Source organism: Marmota flaviventris, chromosome 13 (assembly GCF_047511675.1).
Source record: "Marmota flaviventris isolate mMarFla1 chromosome 13, mMarFla1.hap1, whole genome shotgun sequence".
Lineage (NCBI taxonomy): Eukaryota > Metazoa > Chordata > Mammalia > Rodentia > Sciuridae > Marmota > Marmota flaviventris.
In genome coordinates, this window is record NC_092510.1 from 3,231,180 (window position 1) to 3,241,437 (window position 10,258).

Genomic DNA, 10,258 nt, shown 5'->3' on the forward strand with positions numbered 1-10,258 from the left:
AGGATCCACTTCCAAGTGACTCTGTTGGTCAAGTCAATAAGATAAATGAAGCTCAATTGCATTTGAGTAAGTGAGACAAGTGTCACTTCACCCAGCCTCATCTTCCGGTTAATACCTCCACCTGGACTCCAGCTTCACCTACACTCCTAGTATTTATTTCAAAATGTTTCAATTCCAATTTAATTTGCACTCACACCTTGAAACCAGATCCTCAGACTTTGAAAAATGGAGAGCAGAGCCAACACTGCCCAGGAACCAGGTCCTCTCAGTAAGAAGGGGCTGAGGGAGAAGATTCCCATCATCCATGGTAGCCGACACACCCAGCCAAACGGCAACTCACATGGGGTGCCAGGAAGACCTCAGACCAGAAAGTGCCCTGACAAAATATTAGGTGATTTTAGACAAATTTGGCCTATGTCACAATGTAAGAAGTTGATACTTTCTAAATAATTGGAATGACTGTAATCCCCTAATACACATGCCAATTAACTTAAGAGAAAATTTGGAAGCCCAGTTCTCCCTAGAGAGCTGTTCTCCACCTGATCACAAAGTCAAATGGAGGGGTAGGTGAAATGTCCCACTGGAGACCTGATGATTTGGTGCTTTCCAGTGAGAAATTGTTACTTACTTACAGACACAAAAATTAAGGCCCTGCAGAGAGATGGGTTAAAAGCGTCCCTTCCCTAAACCAGCCCAGGTTCTTCTCAGGTGCACATTTTCCCATTACCTCCATCTGGGTAAGTGGCTCTGGATCCTCAGATGCAGAACCAGTAGGCAGAGGGGCGTCCTGGAAAGGCTGTAGGAGGAGGAAGTTTGGGCTTCTTCGTGAGGTTGTTGGTATCTGCAAAAGAGACCTGAGCTCTATGAGTCCCTCTCAGGTGAGAGGACCTGTTCTATATGGCACAATGAGGACATTTCCTTCCTATCCTCCTTATGACTTTACAGACTGACCAAAAATGTCTCCAATTTTTGCATAGGAGACCTTAATAAGTTTTAGGTTTTCATGAACAAGGCTATAGTTACTGACTAGTTCCATTAATATGCAAGCTCCCTATAAAATGTTATGTTCCGATTTTAAACATGACTTATTCAACGTGTTTGACAAGGCACATGACATGTTTTAATTTCATATTTTTTAATAAATATACATAGTTCAGTTTCTGTCATTATTACAACTCATAAAAGAACTACTGTTGATATAAGTGACTTCTGTACTCTTTTTAATTGTTTTAGGTTTTAAACAATTAACTTAAAAAATATTTTTAACAAAAATTAAAACAATTAATTTATTGTTCCATGTTTTAAAGTCTTTAGAAGGAAATCTCCTATGTTAAAAACCTCATCTGATAGAGGGTAACCCCACATTACTGCCAAGTATATCCTAGGATTTTCTCATGAAACATTTCCTGCCACAATATATACTATAAGTCCTGGCCCTGTGCTCTGCCACTTAGGAAATTTCAAATTACAGGTGCAGGATGTTGAGTTTGTAAGTACATTAAATATTTTAAAAGTAAAGATGGTGGTTTTTTTCCCCATTTGTGGCTAAAAAACATCCAGCAATACAAAATCCTAGAGCTTGGGAAAAGAATACCTCTGTCCTTAAATTTAGCTTTTGGGATTTGGAGGATTTTCCTGGGATTGCCAGGTTGGCAGGACTCTGCTCAGTCCCCATTTCTTTGAAGAATAAAAAAACACTCTCCTCCCAAAATTTCTGAAGATTTATTTTAAAATATGGGTAATGTCAAGATTCTCAACACAAGCTGTGCTGACAAATCTTTCAATTCACCAAGCATTTTGTAAAATTCTTACCCTGTTCTCCGAAATAGGACTTCCATTCATTTGCTCAAGTGTATCCCAGGGTTTTGAGGACCACAAGCTGTGTGTCATTTGTTTCAGAGAATCCATGAACACAGCACTGTCACCTAGCTGGTGAGGGCATTGTCTCCCCCAACACACCAGCTGTTTCTTCATAATGCTCTTCTTACTCTCCCAGCTGAACTTGGGCCAAAAAAAATACAGCATACAGCCCACTTTATCCATATTTCCTGAGTCACTTGCCTGAAGCAAGATCAGGTTCACCTTCCAAGAGATCAAATTTTAAAACTATTACTGGAAAGAAATGATAGACACAATAATGATGGTAAACTTGAGCTATGATTAAAAAGAATCACCTAGGTGATAACAAAAAACCAAGTTCTGCTCTCTCCTGTGTGTGGGGGGAGGTGGACATGGAGTGCTAAGTGACAGAGATGAATCATGTTATTTACAACTTATATGCACCCTAAAATGTAAGCATGACCACTTCAGGTTTCAGAAAAAAGATACTGCTCCCTTCTTCATGCTCGAATCTGTCCACCTAAGTGTCCAAGATCACATTGCAGCGTACAGAAAGCTTTTCTCCTTCCTTTCCACACTCCCATTCCCCCCAGACCCCAAGTACAGGTGCAGCATCCTGAACCCTTCTTACTAGTTTGGAGACCTATTGGATGATGTCATGTATCATGCGATAGTATGAAATTTTGGCAGCTGTGAAATGATAACAATGTCTTATATGTTCAGACCCTGATCCATCTAATAAAAGAGACTTAGCTGGATTTTCCTCCTCTGAGGGGTCCTAAGCCCTCACTATCAACTTGAAACCATTCTGCTGGTGGCCGACCCTGCCCTTTCCCCTCATCTCCAGGAGTGTGCTATGCTAGCCAGATGAGAGCCAGGTGAGACACAAGTACAAGGTGACATGCTATAGAATATCTGTTTTCATAAAGGGAGCATGCTCACGAGACTGTTTTTCCACTAAAACGACTCATTAGCACAGGTGCAGCTAAATGCATTTCTTTAAAATAATCACTTATTGCATGATATGGAGATAAAGTCCAACTGAAGTGATTGGCATGCACAGCTCGCTGATAGTGGTGTGTGTGATTTGGAAGTTAGAGTGTGACTAGGGTACTCTGGTCTAACCTGGCTCTACTTTGAGGAAGCTAAGGGGGTGCTTTTGATGATGTGAGATCATTGCCAATTTCCTTGATCTGCACTCAAAAGAAGGTTCATTTTTCATATTGCTATGGAGGGATTTCACTTCCAGAAAAAAAAAAAAAAAACGTTTTAGTCATTTTTAAAGCTCCATTGGAGCTACAACTTCCTGAATATCAATGCCAATTCACAGCATCTGTACACCGCCATCCTGTCCTAAAACTTTTAGGTTGACAGGATTACAGTTTCTAAAGGAACTCTGCAGCCAACCCCACTCAGTGCCCTGATTTTATAGATTATTAAACTCTACTCCTTGAAGAGCTCAGTAATGTAAAATATTTCTACATCTCATGCTTTTTTAAAATTTTTTATTGTTGCTTGTTCAAAACATTACATAGTTCTTGATATATCATATTTCACACTTTGATTCAAGTGGGTTATGAACTCCCATTTTTACCCCATATACAGATTGCAGAATCACATCAGTTACACATCCATTGATTTACATATTGCCATACTAGTGTCTGTTGTGTTCTGCTGCCTTTCCTATCCTCTACTATCCCCCCTACCCTCCCCTCTTCTCTCTCTGCCCCCTCTATTGATATTCATTTGTCCCCCTTGTATTATTTTTCCCTTTCCCCTCACTTCCTCTTGTATGTACTTTTGTATAACTCTGAGGGTCTCCTTCCATTTCCATGCAATTTCCCTTCTCTCTCCCTTTCCCTCCCACCTCTCATCCCTGTTTAATGTTAATCTTCTTCTCATGCTCTTCAACCCTACTCTGTTCTTAGTTACTCTCCTTATATCAAAGAAGACATTTGGCATTTGTTTTTTAGGGATTGGCTAGCTTCACTTAGCATAATCTGCTCTAATGCCATCCATTTCCCTGCAAATTCTATGATTTTGTCATTTTTTAATGCAGAGTAATACTCCATTGTGTATAAATGCCACATTTTTTTTTATCCATTCATCTGTTGAAGGGCATCTAGGTTGGTTCCACAGTCTTGCTATTGTGAATTGTGCTGCTATGAACATCGATGTAGCAGTGTCCCTGTAGCATGCTCTTTTTAGGTCTTTAGGGAATAGATCGAGAAGGGGAATAGCTGGGTCAAATGGTGGCTCTATTCCCAGCTTTCCAAGAAATCTCCATACTGCTTTCCAAATTGGCTGCACCAATTTGCAGTCCCACCAGCAATGTACAAGTGTACCCTTTTCCCCACATCCTCGCCAGCACTTGTTGTTGATTGACATCATAATGGCTGCCAATCTAACTGGAGTGAGATGGTATCTTAGGGTGGTTTTGATTTGCATTTCTCTGACTGCTAGAGATGGTGAGCATTTTTTCATGTACTTGTTGATTGATTGTATGTCCTCCTCTGAGAAGTGTCTGTTCAGGTCCTTGGCCCATTTGTTGATTGGGTTGTTTGTTCTCTTATTGTCTAATTTTTTGAGTTCTTTTAGGGCTCTATCTGAAGTGTGAGGAGTAAAGATTTGTTCCCAGGATATAGGCTCTCTATTTACCTCTCTTATTGTTTCTTTTGCTGAGAAAAAACTTTTTAGTTTGAGTAAGTCCCATTTGTTGATTCTAGTTATTAACTTTTGTGCTATGGGTGTCCTATTGAGGAATTTGGAGCCCGACCCCACAGTATGTAGATCGTAGCCAACTTTTTCTTCTATCAGACGGCGTGTCTCTGATTTGATATCAAGCTCCTTGATCCATTTTGAATTAACTTTTGTGCATGGCGAGAGAAAGGGATTCAGTTTCATTTTGTTGCGTATGGATTTCCAGTTTTCCCAGCACCATTTGTTGAAGATGCTATCCTTCCTCCATTGCATGCTTTTAGCCCCTTTATCAAATATGAGATAGTTGTAGTTTTGTGGATTGGTTTCTGTGTCCGCTATTCTGTACCATTGGTCCACCCGCCTGTTTTGGTACCAGTACCATGCTGTTTTTGTTACTATTGCTTTGTAGTATAGTTTGAAGTCTTGTATCGCTATACCACCTGATTCACACTTCCTGCTTAGCATTGTTTTTGCTATTCTGGGTCGTTTATTTTTCCATATGAATTTCATGATTGCTTTCTCTATTTCTACAAGAAATGCCGTTGGGATTTTGATTGGCATTGCATTAAACCTATAGAGAACTTTTGGTAATATCGCCATTTTGATGATGTTAGTTCTGCCTATCCATGAACAGGGTATATTTTTCCATCTTCTAAGATCTTCTTCTATTTCTCTCTTTAGGGTTCTGTAGTTTTCATTGTATAAGTCTTTCACCTCTTTTGTTAGGTTGATTCCCAAGTATTTTATTTTTTTTGAAGATATTGTGAATGGAGTGGTTGTCCTCATTTCCATTTCAGAGGATTTGTTGCTGATATACAGGAATGCCTTTGATTTATACGTGTTGATTTTATATCCTGCCACTTTGCTGAATTCATTTATTAGCTCTAATATTTTCTTTGTAGACCCTTTTGGGTCTGCTAGGTATAGAATCATGTCACTGCAAATAGTGATAATTTAAGTTCTTCTTTTCCTATTTTTATGCCTTTAATTTCTTTCTTCTGTCTAATTGCTCTGGCCAGTGTTTCGAGAACTATGTTGAAAAGAAGTGGTGAGAGAGGGCATCCCTGTCTTGTTCCAGATTTTAGAGGGAATGCCTTCAATTTTTCTCCATTCAGAATGATGCTAGCCTGAGGCTTAGCATAGATTGCTTTTACAATATTGAGGTATGTTCCTGTTATCTCTAGTTTTTCTAGAGTTTTGAACATAAAGGGATGCTGTACTTTGTTGAATGCTTTTTCCACATCTATCGAGATGATCATATGGTTCTTATTTTTAAGTCTATTGATGTGGTGAATAACATTTATTGATTTCCGTATATTGAACCAGCCTTGCATCCCAGGGATGAATCCTACTTGATCATGGTGCACAATTTTTTTGATATGTTTTTGTATCCGATTCGCCAGACTTTTATTGAGGATTTTTGCATCTAGGTTCATTAGAGATATTGGTCTGTAGTTTTCTTTCTTTGAAGTGTCTTTGTCTGGTTTAGGTATCAGGGTGATGTTGGCCTCGTAGAATGAATTTGGAAGTTCTCCCTCTTTTTCTATTTCCTGAAGTAGCTTGAAAAGTATTGGTATTAGTTCCTCTTTAAAGGTTTTGCAAAACTCTGCTGTATACCCATCCGGTCCCGGGCTTTTCTTAGTTGGTAGTCTTTTGATGGTTTCTTCTATTTCCTCAATTGATATTGGTCTGTTTAGGTTGTCCATATCCTCCTGACTCAATCTGGGCAGATCATATGACTTAAGAAATTTATCGATGCCTTCACTATCTTCTAATTAATTGGAGTATAAGGATTCCAAATAATTTTTGATTATCTTCTGTATATCTGAAGTGTCTGTTGTGATATTGCCTTTTTCATCCCATATGCTAGTAATTTGTGTTCTCTCTCTTCTTCTCTTCACTAGCATGGTTAAGGGTCTGTCGATTTTGTTTATTTTTTTAAAGAACCAACTTTTAGTTTTGTCAATTTTTTCAATTGTTTCTTTTGTTTTGATTTCATTAATTTCAGCTCTGATTTTAATTATTTCTTGCCTTCTACTTCTTTTGCTGTTGTTTTGCTCTTCTTTTTCTAGGATTTTGAGATGAAGTATGAGATCATTTATTTGTTGTTTTTTTCTTTTTTTAAGGAATGAACTCCAAACAATGAATTTTCCTCTTAGAACTGCTTTCAATGTGTCCCATAGATTCTGATATGTTGTGTCTGTGTTTTCATTAATCTCTAAGAATTTTTAAATTTCCTCCTTGATGTCTTCTATAACCCATTGATCATTCAATAACCTATTGTTCATTCTCCAAGTGATGTATGCTTTTTCCTTCCTTCTTTTATCTTTGATTTTCAGTTCCATTCCATTATGATCAGATAGGATGCATTGTATTATCTCTACTCCTTTATATTGTCTAAGAGTTTCCCTGTGACATAATATATGATCTATTTTTGAGAAGGATCCATGTGCTGCTGAGAAAAAAGTGTAACTGCTTGATGTTGGGTGGTATATTCTATATATGTCAATTAAGTCTAGGTTATTAATTGTGTTATTGAGTTCTATAGTTTCCTTATTCAACTTTTGTTTGGAAGATCTGTCCATTGGTGAGAGAGGTGTGTTGAAGTCTCCCATGATTATTGTATTGAGGTCTATTAGACTCTTGAACTTGAGAAGAGTTTGTTTGATGAACATAGCTGCACCATTGTTTGGGGCATATATATTTATGATTGTTATGTCATGTTGGTGTATGGTTCCCTTGAGCAGTATGTAGTGTCCCTCTTTATCCCTTTTGATTAACTTGGGCTTGAAATCTATTTTATTTGATATGAGTATGGACACTCCTGCTTGTTTCCGAAGTCCATATGAGTGATATGATTTTTCCCAACCTTTCACCTTCAACATATGTATGTCTTTTCCTATCAAATGCGTCTCCTGTAGGCAGCATATTGTTGGGTCTTGTTTTGTGATCCATTCTACTAGCCTGTGTCTCTTAATTGGTGAGTTTAAGCCATTAACTTTTAGGGTTATTATTGAGATATGGGTTGTTCTTCCAGCCATATTTGTTTATTTATGTTACTAAACATGGTTTGTTTTCCTCTTTGATTATCCCCCCCCTTTACTGTCCTACCCACTGTTGTTTTTCATTGTTATATTCCATTTCCTCTTCCTGTAATGTTTTGCTGAGGATGTTTTGAAGAGATGGTTTTCTAGCTGCAAATTCTTTTAACTTTTGTTTATTGTGGAAGGTTTTAATTTCATCTTCCATCCTGAAGCTTAATTTCGCTGGAAACACAATTCTTGGTTGGAACCCATTTTCTTTCAGTGTTTGAAATATGTTATTCCAGGATCTTCTACCTTTCAGAGTCTGTGTTGAAAGATCAGCTGTTATCCTGATTGGGTTACCCCTAAATGTGATCTGCTTCTTTTCTCTTGTAGCTTTTAAAATTCTCTCCTTATTCTGTATGTTGGGCATCTTCATTATAATGTGTCTAGGTGTGGGTCTCTTATGATTTTGCACATTCGGCGTCCTGTAAAGCTTCTACGATTTGGGATTCTGTCTCACTCTTCAAGTCTGGGAAGTTTTCTCCTATTATTTCATTGAATAGATTGCTCATTCCTTTGGTTTGAAACTCTGTCCCTTCCTGTATCCCAATGACTCTTAAATTTGGTCTCTTGATGTTATCCCATATTTCTTGGATGTTCTGCTCATGGTTTCTTAACAGTCTTGCTGAGCTGTCTATGTTCTTTTCAAGTTGAAATACTTTATCTTCATTGTCTGATGTTCTGTCTTCTAAGTGTTCTACTCTGCTGGTAGAATTCTCAATTGAGTTTTTAAGTTGGTTTATTGCTTCCTGCATTTCTAGGATTTCTGTTTGTTTGTTTTTTATAACCTCTATCTCCCTGTATAGTTGATCTTTTGCTTCTTGGATTTGTTTATGTAATTCATTGTTGAAGTGATCTTTCATTGTCTGATTTTGCTGTCTGATGTCTTCCTTGAGACTCCAGATCATCTGAAGCACGTATATCCTGAATTCTTTATCTGACATTCCATCTGCTGCAGCTGTTACCTCTTCTAACGTTGAGTTGACCTGCATTGCTTGTGGTCCTTTCTTTCCTTGTCTCTTCATACTGTTCGCATTCCTTTCTACTTGGTGAAACTGTTGTGCTATTGAATTTTCCCCCTATATATTTATATTGGTCTTGTATAGTTGCAAAGTCTCCCTCTCAGGCGCGGGTGGCGGCTCTGCCCCTCCTCCAATTGGGGCAATGTGCCTACCATGCCTGCAGGCTGCTGGGCCTGCTCTGCCAGTCGGTAGCAGGTCCGCCTATCTTGCAGGTCCGGTTGGCGGCTCTGTCCCTCTGCGGGCCGCTAGGCTTGTTCTGTCGGTGGTCGCAGTTCTGCCTACTTTGCAGGCTCATGCAGCGGCACTGCCCCTCTGCAGGCCTCTGGGGCTGTTCTGCTGGTGGGTCACAAGTCCGCCTACCTTGCAGGCGCGGGGGGGGGGGGCGGCTCTACCCTTCCTCAGGCCACTGGGCCTGTTCTGTCTGTCGGTTGCAGGTCTGGCCTGTTCTGTTGGTGGTCACAGTTCCGTCTACCTGGCAGGCGCGTGGGGTGGGGGGGGCGGCTCTGCCCCTCAGCATGCCACTGGGCCTGTTCTGTGGGTGGTCACAGATCTGTCTACTTTGCTGGCACAGGGGGGGTGTTCGGCTCTGCCTCTCAGCAGGCCGCTGCTCCCGTTCTTCCGGTGAGTCGCAGGCCCGCCTACCTTGCAGGAGTGATTGGAAGCTCTGCCCCTCCGCGGGCCACTGGGCCTTTTCTGTCGGTGGTCACAGTTCCACCTACCTGGCAGGTGCGGGGGGTGGGGGGCACCTCTTCCCCTCAGCAGGCCACTGGGCCTACTCTGTGGGTGGTCACAGTTCCCTCTACCTTGTCGGCGCAGGGGGAGGGGGCAGCTCTGCCTCTCAGCAGGCCGCTACTCCTGTTCTGCCGGTGGGTCGCAGGCCCGCCTACCTTGCAGGAGTGATTGGAAGCTCTGCCCCTCCGTGGGCCACTGGGCCTTTTCTGTCGGTGGTCACAGTTCCGCCTACCTGGCAGGTGTGGGGGTTGGGGAGCCCACCTCATGCTTTTATTCTTATTCATTAACTAGCTGAAATTCTTGGTTTACTTAATATTCTTTATTTCAATGTTTATTGACACAATATCATTGTATGCAACTGTGGAATTTGTGGTTACATGTTCATACAGACACCCAATAGAATGTGGTGTCACTGCAGGTTTTTAGAATGATTTCAACTCAATGAAATAAAATGGTATTTCACAGATATTACATGAGCTAAAGTAATTTTACAATGGTAGCAATTCAATGATAATATGTATCTATTTAAGATTATTATTTGACCTAGCAGTTTGGGAGCTGGGGACATAGCTCAGTTGGTAGATCACTTGCCTCACATGCACAAGGCCCTGGGTTCCATCCCCAGAACCACAAAAAAAATTACAAAGATCTGCTCTCATATACCTGCTTTATTTAAGGTAAAATAGATACTGAGGCGGCTTTAAAAATCAACTTATTTAACACATAGTATTATTTAAAACATGGTTTTATGAACGATGCTGTGGAAATGACTCTCTGCATGTACTCTCTCTCTCTCTCTCTCTCTCTCTCTGTGTGTGTGTGTGTGTGTGTGAGTGTGTGTGTGCATGCTTGTGCACATGTGCATACATGCATGCTGTA